At 50.4% G+C, this 15,285-nt stretch overlaps 1 protein-coding gene across 2 annotated transcripts in view; it reads right to left on the reverse strand.

Annotated features, from left to right (window-relative positions):
- Positions 1 to 15,285, reverse strand: part of CYRIB (CYFIP related Rac1 interactor B) — a 209,557-nt gene that overhangs the window by 131,195 nt on the left and 63,077 nt on the right. For both annotated transcript variants that reach the window (XM_066578793.1, XM_066578792.1), the window contains exon 2: positions 9,125 to 9,235. The gene's annotated coding sequence lies outside the window, so the exon portion shown is untranslated. The remainder of the gene's footprint in view (positions 1 to 9,124; positions 9,236 to 15,285) is intronic.

Genomic DNA, 15,285 nt, shown 5'->3' on the forward strand with positions numbered 1-15,285 from the left:
ACATTACACACACAGCTCTGCTACCTTGTATATCCATTATGATTCCCCCACATCACATAAAAAAGCTCTGCTACATCCATTATGATCCCACACATCACACACACATTGTTATCCTCCCCTTTTTCAAAAGCCCTAACTGTGTTGCTCTTCTGTTGGTCAGGCTGTGTGTTTTATATATGTTGCAGGACCTATGATGACATCACTATTATATTTGTTAATGAACCCCTGTATTCAGTGTCACTATTTATCTTTTTATAGAATCAATATATATATATATATATATATATATATATATATATATATATATTATATATAAATATAAAGGTGAAAGCCCTCATTGACTGACTGACTCACCACTTTCAGTGTCATACAAACATGGAATTTGGCAGGAGCATCCTCTAGGTCCTAAATAGGAAAGGTAAAGGGGTCACAACTCGATTATTTAATGCTAATTGCAAAAGTAAGTGCACGCCTATGTAATGTAACTTCCCGGTGACGTAGAAGCGTGAAATTTGGCGCAAGCATTCTTTAGGTCCTAAATGAGGAGAGTGGGAGGGGGAGGGGGCACATTCTGTAGAGGGACATCGGTACATGCAGCCTGAGGAGAATCTAACGCTCCTCTACGTATATACATATTTTATTCCTTAGTTACCCTAAAATAACCTTGACTTCATAAAATTTTCTGTGCAAACAACATGTAAACACCTGTATCAAATTAACTCGAGCGAAGCCGGATATATCGGCTAGTACAGGGGTGTCAAACTCATTTTCACCAGGGGCCACATCAGGTTTTTGGTGAACTTCAAAGGGCCGATTATAAGACAGTATAGTAAGGGCTCGTTCACACCAGCGTATTTGCGTACATAATATGCAGAGAACAGAAGCCATTGATGTCAATGATTTCATTCACATGATGTATATTCTCACACAGCATGACCTATATTGTTTCAAACTACGCACCCCAATAGGCCATTGAAGTGAATGGGCCGCGCAAATACGTGGTGAATGCGCAGGAAGCCTATGTATTCACTGCACATTTGCGCACCATCTCAGGGGCCCATCTGCGTTCTTTTCTGCGTGCCCAAATACGCAGGCATAAGCGATTTTCGATTGCGCAAATACGTAGCGTATTTGTGCGACCGAAATGCAATTACGCCCGTGTGAACGAGCCCTAATAGTGACCCCCATAGTGGTCGCAGTAGTAATAGTGACTCTGATAGTGGCCCCAGTAAAAATAGTGACCCCCATAGTGGTCGCAGTAGTAATAGTGACTCTGATAGTGGCCCCAGTAAAAATATTGACCCCCACAGTAGATCAGTTAGTAATAGCGATCCCCACAGTGGCCCCAGTAGTAATAGCGACCCCTACAGTAATATTACTCCCTCCCAGCAGCAATATTACCCACTCCCAGCAACAATATTAACCCCCCCACACAGCAACATTAACCCCCACCAGCAATATTAACCCCTCCCCCCTGCACCAATATTAACCCCCTCCCAGCAACAGTATTAACCCCCACCCACCCAGCAGCAATATTAACACCCCCCCCCCTCCTCCCCTTCCCAACCCGGCAGCAATATTAACCCCCTGCCAGCAACAATATTAACCCCCTCCCAGCAGCAATATTAACCCCCACCAGCAATATTACCACCCCACCCGACCCCCGCAGCAATATTAACCCCCTGCCAGCAACAATTTAACCCCCACCCCCACCCCCCAACACACCAGCAATATTAACTCCCTCAGCCCCGGCAGCAATCAGCATTATTAACCTTCTCCCAGCAACAACAATATTAACCCTCACCCCTCAGCAGCAATATTAACTTGCCCCTTCCCCAGCCATGTGCTTACCTCCACGATCCGAGGAGGAACGGTGCTGAGCCCGGGTGGCATATGAACTTTTCCCACAAGACTTCTGCACTATTGAGCAATTCCAGCAACCTGATTGGTTGTTTGGGGAATCAGCCAACCCAGACAACCAATCAGGTTGCTGGAATTGCTGACTAGTGCAGAAGTCTTGTGGAAAAAGTTCCTATGCGTCCGGGTGTGCACTGACATCAGTGAGCAGCAGGGCACGCTTCCTCCCTGAGTCCTCTCCTGCGGAACTGAAGAGCAGGGGACTCAGGGGAGAAGGGACCAGCGCTGTCAGTGTGATTACCAGCGGCGAGCTGCGGCACCCTAGCTGGTAATCACTACAGTGGTGAGCGGCCGTCGGCACGCCGCGGGCCACATAACACAAGGCAGCGGGCCGGATTCGGCCCGCGGGCCTTGTGTTTGACACATGTGGGCTAGTATATATTCCTAACCTTCATCTAAGATTACCATGAACTACTATTATATTTACTCCTACTACACTATTACCCTTGTTACTGAAACAATTCCCCACAACGTTCAATGTGACACGGCTGTAAGCTAGCGTTCCACGTGACATCTGAGACGCCATAGACATCATCAATAGGGCGCCGCCTAGGAGCGGTGTGGCGCCATCTTGAACGTATGTGGAGCGCAGCATCACTCCAGCTTTCCACATGACACCACCAGACAAGAGTCCGACTAAGAAAGACGTCACAACTATCCACCCCAACTACATTCAGCGCCAATATCTCTACTCCTATTTAAGCAGGTTTGGATGCATACTTCATTTGGCTAAGGGGGTAATATAGCCCTGCAGCACGTTGCCCAGTTATTCTTATACTTTTAAAGCTTTTTGTGTGTTGTTATTTTGAGTATTTGTAACCCTTAATTGTATATTACTGTACTGGAATCAATGACTGGGAAAGACGTCTAAACCCTCCAAGCAATCTTGTGTCGGCTCACCTGGACTTGGGGGATTTGGTGGCGTCCATGCCCCCCCCCCCCCCCCCCCCGTGATGTAAGTTCTTCTGTTTTATCAAAAGTAGCGCAGGAAACTATTTTTTATCCTCACTGTAAGACTACTACCTATTTCACACTGATCCATGTGGAATGCTTCGGAGGGTGCGGGGCAATTTGGCACAGGTGAAGTAAAGGTGAGGGGGAGGCTCATGGCCGACTGCTGTGTGCCTGCAACTGGGAGGAAGAGGAGGAGGTGGTACTTGAGGCATGTTGTGTCATCCGCTCTACGACCTGTTCTGTGTGCTGCGGATGTAAGGCACGGGCAGGACCACTTCTAAGGAATGGCAGCAGGCTTCCATCGCCTCCTGCAGAACATTGAGCCGTTGCTTCAGTGAGAGCCGCTTAAAAAGCCACCTTGGCCCGTCCCCTACCACCTCCACCATCGACACATCCCCACCCTTTGCTTTCTTCAGGTTACCTTTTCATTTTTTTTAACTTGGCTACCTTTTAGTGTAGTTGTATGTAACATCAGATAACTTGTTTGTAGAAAACCACTGCTAGCTGCCTAAGGTCTGCAAATAATATGTGCTGGCAACTTAGAATGACATCTGAGTCTGCTGCCTCGCACTGCGTGTATTTGCTGTTTCCCTGTTTGGGTTTCTGTTATGGGCTAGTTAGCCCCGGGGCCACATGAACGTTACTGGGATAGGGAACACCAGGTGAAACAACCACTGATTAACACCTCTCCCTGTCTTCTACAAAGGAAGATGACCAAGCACCTACCTGAGTGGGAACATTGCCCCAATAAGGGGCGGCCCAGCAGTCTTCGGATCTGGGCCCTTGCTGCCCCTAGGAACCCACACACCCAGGCTAGAATGCATTCACACATGCCACCACCGACAGGAACAACTGGACAGGATAAGAAGACACTCAGAGCCACAATCACACCGTACAACAGCCAATATGCAAACGCTAGTGGCAGATGTTAATGTTATAAATGCCAGATATTCATTTACATTTTGGCCAAAATATGGAAGCTAGCGGGCCACATCACGGCTCCTCATTATACCACTGGTCCCTACACTCACCAGAAGTCCAGCGACATAACCAAACAACACCACAAGACACAAACCTTCCTTGACGCCACCGCACATAGAACCTGCTCACACCACAGAGAGAGAAAGAATGAGAACAGAGAAAGCTGACCGCACCCACACCTGGGAAGACAGCTGACCGCACCCACACCTGGGAAGACAGCTGACCGCACCCACACCTGGGAAGACAGCTGACCGCACCCACACCTGGGAAGACAGCTGACCGCACCCACACCTGGGAAGACAGCTGACCTCACCCACACTTGGGAAGACAGCTGACCGCACCCACACTTGGGAAGACAGCTGACCGCACCCACACTTGGGAAGACAGCTGACCGCACCCACACTTGGGAAGACAGCTGACCGCACCCACACTTGGGAAGACAGCTGACCGCACCCACACCTGGGAAGACAGCTGACCGCACCCACACTTGGGAAGACAGCTGACAGCACCAACACCTGGGAAGACAGCTGACCGCACCAACACCTGGGAAGACAGCTGACCGCACCAACACCTGGGAAGACAGCTGACCGCACCAACACCTGGGAAGACAGCTGACCGCACCCACACCTGGGAAGACAGCTGACCGCACCCACACCTGGGAAGACAGCTGACCGCACCCACACCTGGGAAGACAGCTGACCGCACCCACACCTGGGAAGACAGCTGACCGCACCCACACCTGGGAAGACAGCTGACCGCACCCACACCTGGGAAGACAGCTGACCGCACCCACACCTGGGAAGACAGCTGACCGCACCCACACCTGGGAAGACAGCTGACCGCACCCACACCTGGGAAGACAGCTGACAGCACCCACACCTGGGAAGACAGCTGACAGCACCCACACCTGGGAAGACAGCTGACAGCACCCACACCTGGGAAGACAGCTGACCGCACCCACACCTGGGAAGACAGCTGACAGCACCCACACCTGGGAAGACAGCTGACAGCACCCACACCTGGGAAGACAGCTGACAGCACCCACACCTGGGAAGACAGCTGACCGCACCCACACCTGGGAAGACAGCTGACAGCACCCACACCTGGGAAGACAGCTGACCGCACCCACACCTGGGAAGACAGCTGACAGCACCCACACCTGGGAAGACAGCTGACCGCACCCACACCTGGGAAGACAGCTGACCGCACCCACACCTGGGAAGACAGCTGACCGCACCCACACCTGGGAAGACAGCTGACCGCACCCACACTTGGGAAGACAGCTGACCGCACCCACACCTGGGAAGACAGCTGACCGCACCCACACCTGGGAAGACAGCTGACCACACCTGGGAAGACAACTGTTATGTGTACTGACCTGGAGTGATTGGCTGTCTGGAGACACACCAGCCAGCCTCAGGAGACGGACGTGACAGTTTCTTTTTGTTTTATATTACCAGAAGCAGCAGCACTAACTAAATGAGCTGCAATCCTGGGGCCACGCGATCTGTCAGAGCAGAAGGCTGCAGAGTCTGGCTTGTATCTTCGTGAGCCCTCCATGTTTGGCGCAGTGTAAATTCCCTAGACCGCACTGCTGGCTGCGTAAGGTCTGCAAATAATTGGTAGTGGCCGGACTGCCGACTTTGGGCGACATCTGAGGCCACAAACAGAGATCTGCAATATCCCCACTCCAAAGTAAAACTTGTCTGTTTGCTTTGCTGCTATGTAGGTTTACACCCCCTCCCCCGGCGTACCGACCGCTCTTCGTATAGGCATATAAACGAGATGCAGACTACATCAAACCCTGAGTCCCTTCCATCTGCCTAATATACATGGGAGGGACTGCAGGATTAGGCTACACAGGGACTGTTTGTAGTCTGTAACCATGGAGACGCATAGTTCCACATGGATGCTGCAGCCACAAAACAGTAGAACGTTTTTGCCCTGTTGCTTCATTTTTATTTTAGATGCATTGAAGCAATACAAAAACTGGCAGCACTAGTGGGCATCCCTGCTATTCACCCACCCTGGTAACCTGCCTGATATGGCACCTGTTATTTGCATCGCGCCCAGCCGGCTCATTGGTATTCATTGGGCTTCTGCTGGAAATGTAAGGGGCTTTTAATCCACAATCTCTCTACTGCGCTGTCCAGAATGCCATTGGTAAAATCCCAATGTAAGATTTGGCAGCCATACTTTTGCTCCTGAAGCGTCTTCTAGGGAAATAACACCAAAATATTGAATTGAATTTTCATCTTGGAGCTTCATGCATATACGCTACCTGTTGTCACAGGTCAGAGGTGGGGCTGGCGGAGCTTTTAAAGGAGTTGTCCTACTGCTTGCTGTTCTGCTGCAGGAAGCAGACAGCACCATACATTTCACAGTGGCCCTTGTTGGTACTGCAGGCAGAGTTCCATTCACTTCAGTAGGTACCAACCCAGGACAAATATGCAATGTACGGAGCTGTCTGCTTCCTGTAAGAAAATGGCTGGAAGTGGGATAATCCCTTTAAGACTCCAAGGGCACAAACCAAAAATGGTTAGTAATTCCAGGAGATGATACGAGAATACAAAAAGTCCAGAGATTTCAGCGTCACCTGATCTGATCTGTAAAAGCTTGCTGCATATTTGTTTCTCCTTTTATTTCCATTAAGGGGTTGTACCAGTGATGCAAGTTATCCTCTCTGCACAAGATCCACAGGATAGGGGGGAACTTGCTGATCAGTGGGGGTCTTACTGCTGAGACCCAAGCTAATCTCGAGAACGAGGGCTCCGTGTCCCCCATCCTCCTCACTGCAGGGTTACTGCGACCCCCGCAGTGAGGAGGAGACTGAATGGAGCGCTTGTCATGCAAGGACACTAGTACTCCATTCACTGTTAAAGGGGTTGTCCCGCGGCACCAAGTGGGGTTATACACTTCTGTATGGCCTGGTCCTTAAAGGGGTTGTCCCGCGGCACCAAGTGGGGTTATACACTTCTGTATGGCCTGGTCCTTAAAGGGGTTGTCCCGCGGCACCAAGTGGGGTTATACACTTCTGTATGGCCTGGTCCTTAAAGGGGTTGTCCCGCGGCACCAAGTGGGGTTATACACTTCTGTATGGCCTGGTCCTTAAAGGGGTTGTCCCGCGGCACCAAGTGGGGTTATACACTTCTGTATGGCCTGGTCCTTAAAGGGGTTGTCTCGCGGCAGCAAGTGGGGTTATACACTTCTGTATGGCCTGGTCCTTAAAGGGGTTGTCTCGCGGCAGCAAGTGGGGTTATACACTTCTGTATGGCCTGGTCCTTAAAGGGGTTGTCTCGCGGCAGCAAGTGGGGTTATACACTTCTGTATGGCCTGGTCCTTAAAGGGGTTGTCCCGCGGCACCAAGTGGGGTTATACACTTCTGTATGGCCTGGTCCTTAAAGGGGTTGTCCCGCGGCACCAAGTGGGGTTATACACTTCTGTATGGCCTGGTCCTTAAAGGGGTTGTCCCGCGGCACCAAGTGGGGTTATACACTTCTGTATGGCCTGGTCCTTAAAGGGGTTGTCTCGCGGCAGCAAGTGGGGTTATACACTTCTGTATGGCCTGGTCCTTAAAGGGGTTGTCTCGCGGCAGCAAGTGGGGTTATACACTTCTGTATGGCCTGGTCCTTAAAGGGGTTGTCTCGCGGCAGCAAGTGGGGTTATACACTTCTGTATGGCCTGGTCCTTAAAGGGGTTGTCCCGCGGCGGCAAGTGGGGTTATACACTTCTGTATGGCCTGGTCCTTAAAGGGGTTGTCTCGCGGCAGCAAGTGGGTCTATACACTTCTGTATGGCCATATTAATGCACTTTGTAATGTACATCGTACATTAAATATGAGCCATACAGAAGTTATATACTTACCCCCTCCGTTGCTAGCGTCCCCGTCTCCATGGATCCGTCTAATTCTGATGTGTTCCTGCTTTTTTAGACGCGCTTGCGCTGTGCGGTCTTCTGCCTGGTGAATGGGGCTGCTCGTGCCGGAGAGCTGGTCACCGCGTCGTCATCGTAGCTCCGCCCCGTCACGTGTTCCGATTCCAGCCAATCAGGAGGCTGGAATCGGCAATGGAACGCACAGAGCCCACGGTGCACCATGGGAGAAAACCACAGTGCATCCCTGGGAAACGACCGGCGGCCATTTTTGGGAGAAGATTTTTTAAAGTCCTTATTTCATCAGATCGGTGAGTAGCAAGCGGCTTAAAAAGCGTTTTAATTTGCTATTTTATGCCAGGGGGGTGACGGGGAATGGGGTAAGGTAAAATTTTGAGGTTTGCCGCTAGACAACCCCTTTAATGAGACTGTGGAAATAACCAAGCGGGTGCCGCTCGGGGATGTCCGTCAGCCCCACTGACCTGCATTGGGGTCAGCAATTTAGCCCCGATCCTGCGGAAGGGAATGACTTGCAGTTTGGGTATAATGGTCCCCTGGTGCAAGCACCGAGTCATGCCTGACCCCTAGGGTGACGTCACAGCGGGATGATTTCTTGGCAGTCTGTTTTTGTTGGGTGATTTGCCATTGCCTTCCCCAGCAGTTTTGGTACAACCCCTTTTAACTGTCTTGTTCTCCTTCAATTGGAGTCTTCAGAGGCGGACAGACATCTGTCTGGGATGATTTAGTGATCCTGCACTGAGCAGGGGGGTTGGACCTGATGACCCCAGAGGACCTGATGACCCCAGAGGACCCGATGACCCCGGAGGACCCGATGACCCCGGAGGACCCGATGACCCCGGAGGACCCGATGACCCCGGAGGACCCGATGACCCCGGAGCACCCGATGACCCCGGAGGACCCGGTGACCCTCGGAGTCCCTTCTAACTCTACCATTCTAAGATTCTATATATACTGTATGTTCCTTTAACTTTGTATATTACCCTTTTTATAAGCACTGCTATATTTTGTAAATAAAATCTTAAATCTTTATTAGTCCATCCTTGGAGCTCTATAAACAAACCGTAGACCCCAAATAAGGGCGGCAATTCTGGTAGCTGGGAAGCAAGAAACGCCCATTACAGTATGAAACTAGAACCTAGATGGCTGACCTGCCTAGCAGGGAAATGGTAAGTGATGGCAGGGAAGTGCCTTGGGTGTGCCCGAGTGTCTGAGGGTGATGTAGGCTCCATCTTGCATGAATACAGCATCGAGGGAGTCAGAAGCATCAACCTTATTGTTGGGCCGGGCCAAGTGTCATGTGCCAAAAGGTCTAGCTATGTGTGACAACCCCCTTTAATTACAATGTAACAAGCCACAAACAATGTATCATATGACATTATACCTGAGTACAAGCACCGCTGTGACTGGCAGGCGTCCCGAAGCAGATCAGAGACCGGAGAGAGATCAGGATATCCCCGAGCGGGCCGTGCAAACCCACAGTCAGAAAAGGGATCTGCAGGAGGAAGAAGAGGTTTACTGCAGAGGCTGCACATTATACACACCTTGTAGGACAGGACATCGCGGGCCGCAGCGCTCGGCCAGGGGAAGCTACAACACATTTATTAAGCAGTGCAGACTCCTTCCGAAGTTTGATGCTTCTTTGACTCTCTGAGCTCCTGAAATCTACGGCAGCTATGAGCCAGCATAGATACGCTATAATGTACACCAACTCCTGTAGTCAAAGCTGACAATTAGTGGTAGGGACTCCTTCCCATACCCCCACAGCATGATCAGAGGGTGCCGATGGGCTGAAGCCTCGCAGGGCTGCCATGCATTGATGCCTATTAAGTCCTGCCCGAGAGAACTTCAAGAATCACTATATACTGCAATACTGAAGTATTACAACATATAGTGCAAGTGATCAAATGATCACAAGTTCAGGTTCTATGGGGACCGAATTAGTGTGAAAAAAGAGAGTTTTCCAGCCACAAATATTATGAAGACCTATCCTCAGGAAAGGTCATCAATAGTTGATTGTCCGAGGTCCACTGCTCGGGACCCCTGACCGATCAGCTGTGTGAGCGCATGCTGTCACCGCTGCTATGGGGGGGGGGTTGGAGCAGAACCCGCTGTTCTGACCGCTGCGTAGTGGCCAGCACTTATAATTGCAAGCACAGCTCCCATTGATTTCAATGAGACCATAGCCTGCAATTACTGCAAGTGCTGGCCACTACACAGGGGGCGCCATCGTTACACCCCTGTGTGTCAGAACCATTTGCAGGTGCTTGGCTGAAGGACATTTGGTCTCTCAGCCCCCATTACATGTACGACCTCTGACTCCTGCCATCCCCCCATTTGCTGTGGTGTCGTCAACGATAAAACCTGACTATGCGGAGGAGAACCAGGTTGTCTTCAGACATAAATCCAGGTTTAGTTTTGGCACTGACGACGGCTCTGCTCGTGTCTGGAGACCTTGGGGTGAGCGCCTCAATCCTGCCTTCTGCTGGTGTGGTGGTCTGGGGGGCGTCACATACGACAGTCAGTCCCCCTAGTGGTGGTACGAGGGACAATGACAGCTCAGTGATACGTTCAGGACATCCTGCAGCCCCATGTGTTGCTCTCATTACAGCTTCCAGCAGGATGATGCTCGGCCGAACACACAAGAGGGTTACAGGAAGCCCCCACAACATTGCCACACCTCTGTAACTGCCCGGTCACCAGATGTATCACCAGTGGGACATGTATGGGACCATCTGGGACGCCAACTTCGACAGCCTACGAGTTTACATGAGTGATATGTGGCAGGAAAACCTCTATGCCTCCATGCCTGCCTATATCACATCTTGTATCCAAGCTAGAGGTGGTACAACAGGGTACTAGAGCCTCCATGCCCGCCCGTATACATCTTGTATCCAAGCTAGAGGCGGTACAACCGGGTACTAGAACCTCCATGCCTGCCTGTATCACATCTTGTATCCAAGCTAGAGGTGGAACAACAGGATACTAGAGCCTCCCTGCCTGCCTATATCACATCTTGTATCCAAGCTAGAGGCGGTACAACAGGGTACTAGAGCCTCCATGCCTGCCTGTATACATCTTGTATCCAAGCTAGAGGTGGTACAACAGGGTACTAGAGCCTCCATGCCTGCTCGTATCACATCTTGTATCCAAGCTAGAGGTGGTACAACAGGGTACTAGAGCCTCCATGCCTACCGGTATCACATCTTGTATCCAGACTAAAGGCGGTACAACAGGGAACTAGAGCCTTCATGCCCCCATATCACATCTTGTATCCAGACTAAAGGCGGTACAACAGGGTACTAGAGCCTCCATGCCCACCCGTATCACATCTTGTATACAAGCTAGTGGCGGTACAACAGGGTACTAGAGCCTCCATGCCCCCATATCACATCTTGTATCCAAGCTAGAGGTGGTACAACAGGGTACTAGAGCCTCCATGCCCACCTGTATCACATCTTGTATCCAAGCTAGAGGTGGTACAACAGGGTACTAGAGCCTCCATGCCTGCCTATATCACATCTTGTATCCAAGCTAGAGGTGGTACAACAGGGTACTAGAGCCTCCATGCCCGCCCGTATACATCTTGTATCCAAGCTAGAGGCGGTACAACCGGGTACTAGAACCTCCATGCCTGCCTGTATCACATCTTGTATCCAAGCTAGAGGTGGAACAACAGGATACTAGAGCCTCCCTGCCTGCCTATATCACATCTTGTATCCAAGCTAGAGGCGGTACAACAGGGTACTAGAGCCTCCATGCCTGCCTGTATACATCTTGTATCCAAGCTAGAGGTGGTACAACAGGGTACTAGAGCCTCCATGCCTGCTCGTATCACATCTTGTATCCAAGCTAGAGGTGGTACAACAGGGTACTAGAGCCTCCATGCCTACCGGTATCACATCTTGTATCCAGACTAAAGGCGGTACAACAGGGAACTAGAGCCTTCATGCCCCCATATCACATCTTGTATCCAGACTAAAGGCGGTACAACAGGGTACTAGAGCCTCCATGCCCACCCGTATCACATCTTGTATACAAGCTAGTGGCGGTACAACAGGGTACTAGAGCCTCCATGCCCCCATATCACATCTTGTATCCAAGCTAGAGGTGGTACAACAGGGTACTAGAGCCTCCATGCCCACCTGTATCACATCTTGTATCCAAGCTAGAGGTGGTACAACAGGGTACTAGAGCCTCCATGCCACCTTGTATCACAACTTGTATCCAAGCTAGAGGTGGTAAAGCAGGGTACTAGAGCCTCAATGCTCTACCATATCACATGTTGTATCCAAGCCAGAGGTGGTACAACGGGGTACTAGAGCCTCCATGCTCTACCGTATCACATCTTATATCCAAGCTAGAGATGGTACAGCAGGGTACTAGAGCCTCCATGCCCGCTCGTCTCACATCTTGAATCCAAGCTACAGGCGGTACAACAGGGTACTAGAGCCTCTATGCCCGCCCGTGTCACATCTTTATCCAAGCTAGAGTTGGTACAGCAGGGTACTAGAGCCTCCATGCCCCCCCGTATCACATCTTGTATCCAAGCTAGAGTTGGTACAGCAGGGTACTACAGCCTCCATGCCCGCCCCCATCACATCTTGTATCCAAGCTAGATGCGGTACAGCAGGGTACTAGAGCCTCCATGCCCCGTATCACATATTGTATCCAAGCTAGAGGTGGTACAACAGGGTACTAGAGCCTCCATGCTCTACCGTATCACATCTTGTATCCAAGCTAGAGGTGGTACAGCAGGGTACTAGAGCCTCCATGCCCGCCCATATCACATCTTGTATCCAAGCTAGAGGTGGTACAGCAGAGTACTAGAGCCTCCATGCTCTACCGTATCACATCTTGTATCCAAGCTAGAGGCTGTAGATCAGAGTACTAGAGCCTCCATGCCCGCCCGTATCACATCTTGTATCCAAGCTAGAGGCGGTACAACAGGGTACTAGAGCCTCCATACTCACCCGTATCAAATCTTGTATCCAAGCTAGAGGTGGTACAACAGGGTACTAGAGCCTCCATGCCCACCCGTATCACATCTTGTATCCAAGCTAGAGGCGGTACAACAGGGTACTAGAGCCTCTATGCCTGCCCGTATTACATCTTGTATCCAAGCTAGAGGCGGTACAACAGGGTACTAGAGCCTCAATGCCTGCCTGTATCACATCTTGTATCCAAGCTAGAGGTGGTACAACAGGGTACTAGAGCCTCCATGCCTGCCCGTATCACATCTTGTATCCAAGCTAGAAGCGGCCTAATGGGATACTAGAGCCTGCATGCCTGCCCGTATCACATCCTGTATCCAAGCTAGAGGTGGTACAACAGGGTACTAGAGCCTCCATGCCCACCCGTATCACATCTTGTATCCAAGCTAGAGGTGGTACAACAGGGTACTAGAGCCTCCATGCCCGACCATATCACATCTTGTATCCAAGCTAGAGGCGGTACAACAGGGTACTAGAGCCTCCATGCCCCCATATCACATCTTGTATCCAAGCTAGAGGCGGCCCAACCGGGTACTAGAGCCTTCATGCCTACCCGTATCACATCTTGTATCCAAGCTAGAGGCGGTACAACAGGGTCCTAGAGCCTCCATGCCCACCTGCATCACATTTTGTATCCAAGCTAGAGGCGGTACAACAGTGTGCTAGAGCTTCCATGCCCCCGTATCACATCTTGTATCCAACCTAGAGGCGGTACAACAGGGTACTAGAGCCTCCATGCCTGCTTGTATCACATCTTGTATCCAACCTAGAGGCAGTACAACAGGGTACTAGAGCCTCCATGCCTGCCCGTATCACATCTTGTATCCAAGCTAGAGGCAGTACAGCAGGGTACTAGAGCCTCCATGCCTGCCCGTATCACATCTTGTATCCAAGCTAGAGGTGGTACAACAGGGTACTAGAGCCTCCCTACGAGCATTCAGCTCTCCCCAATAAATGCTCCTTTGGTTCCGATACTGTAAGGACTTCTATCAGCGTTACAATCACACAGTTTCATCCCGACAACTTCCTGGGAGGTATTCTTACTATATACTGTGATACTTCAGTATTACAGTATTCAGTGATTTGCTCTTGCCTCGGGGAGGCCTTGATAGGCATCTATACATAGCAGCTCTGGGGGCATTCAGTATACTAGAGCTTGGGCTTCCCCGATCACGCTGTCCATGGGGAGCTGGATGGAGCCCCTCTCCCCACGCTGATTCTTTACACGTATGGTATCTAATGTATTAACTGGCGTGATTGGAGCTCACTCTGTTCATCGGCGTTACCGCTGGGTGCCAACTGTTAGAAGCAGCTGACCGCCGCCGGGTTTGGTGCTGACTGCCTCCTGAGCCGCTCCATGCACACATCAGCACTGCAGGACGTCTAGATGCATTCGGCGGTCCTGAAGGGGTTAAGATTCCATCCCATTCAAGGCCAAAGGGCCACAGTGATCAGTTCCAGAAACCAGAGAGCAGTAGATGCCGCCATGTCCCATATCTAGGGTATCTCCAAAGATCATGTAAGCAGCGTTTCGACTGCACTGCTTGACAAAGACTGCGATTTGCAGTCGAAATGTTGCGGCGAATATGCAAAGTAGGGATTAATAAAGAAGCTTTTGCACTTTTATAGAAGATGAGTTGTGGATAACTTAACCCTTCGTGCTGCTTACATGATCTTTGCAGATATCGGTTGCTAATTGGATGCATGGTCCACATCCGGGTAAGCCTGCATGAACTAAGACAAGAACGTCTCTCCCCTCAAGGTTTGGGATTCTATTGTGTGCGGCAACCAGACGGCAGCCATATCTAGAGTAGGGATGACGGACTCCGCACTGTAGACGGTCTGCAGCCTCTTTTATATCAGCTCCGCAGACCAGCGCGCTGATGTTTGTCTCATCTCATTACTCTGTGCAGAGGAGCTAATTGTGTGAAGGCGACAGAGCGAGCGCTGCAGCTGTGCATGGGGCCGCTACCTCTGGATGCTGCGTTAATCATCAGCTCATACAGCGGCTCACAGAAGCATCCACACGTCTCATCATACATACAAGAGATAGTGTTGTGATGCAGATTCCAAGTATGAATAATCATCCATCATATGAGACCAGTGCTGCGGGAGAGGGCATCCAGCGCTGACTTTAGATATTGCACTGATAATAAGTCAATCTTCTTGAATTCTGCTTGTGCAAAAAACAGCAAGATAGCAACGTAAGACTATATAAATACACCACCAGAACCAAGCTTATATAATAAATACAGCACCAGAACCAAGCTCACATAATAAATACAGCACCAGAACCAAGCTCATATATTAAATACAGCACCAGAACCAAGCTCATATAATAAATGCAGCACCAGAACCAAGCTCACATAACAAATGCAGCACCAGAACCAAGCTCATATATTAAATACAGCACCAGAACCAAGCTCATATAATGAACACAGCACCAGAACCAAGCTCACATAATAAATACAGCACCAGAACCAAGCTCATATATTAAATACAGCACCAGAACCAAGCTCAATTAATAAATACAGCACCAAAAACAAGCTCA

Source organism: Eleutherodactylus coqui, chromosome 9 (genome assembly GCF_035609145.1).
Source record: "Eleutherodactylus coqui strain aEleCoq1 chromosome 9, aEleCoq1.hap1, whole genome shotgun sequence".
Lineage (NCBI taxonomy): Eukaryota > Metazoa > Chordata > Amphibia > Anura > Eleutherodactylidae > Eleutherodactylus > Eleutherodactylus coqui.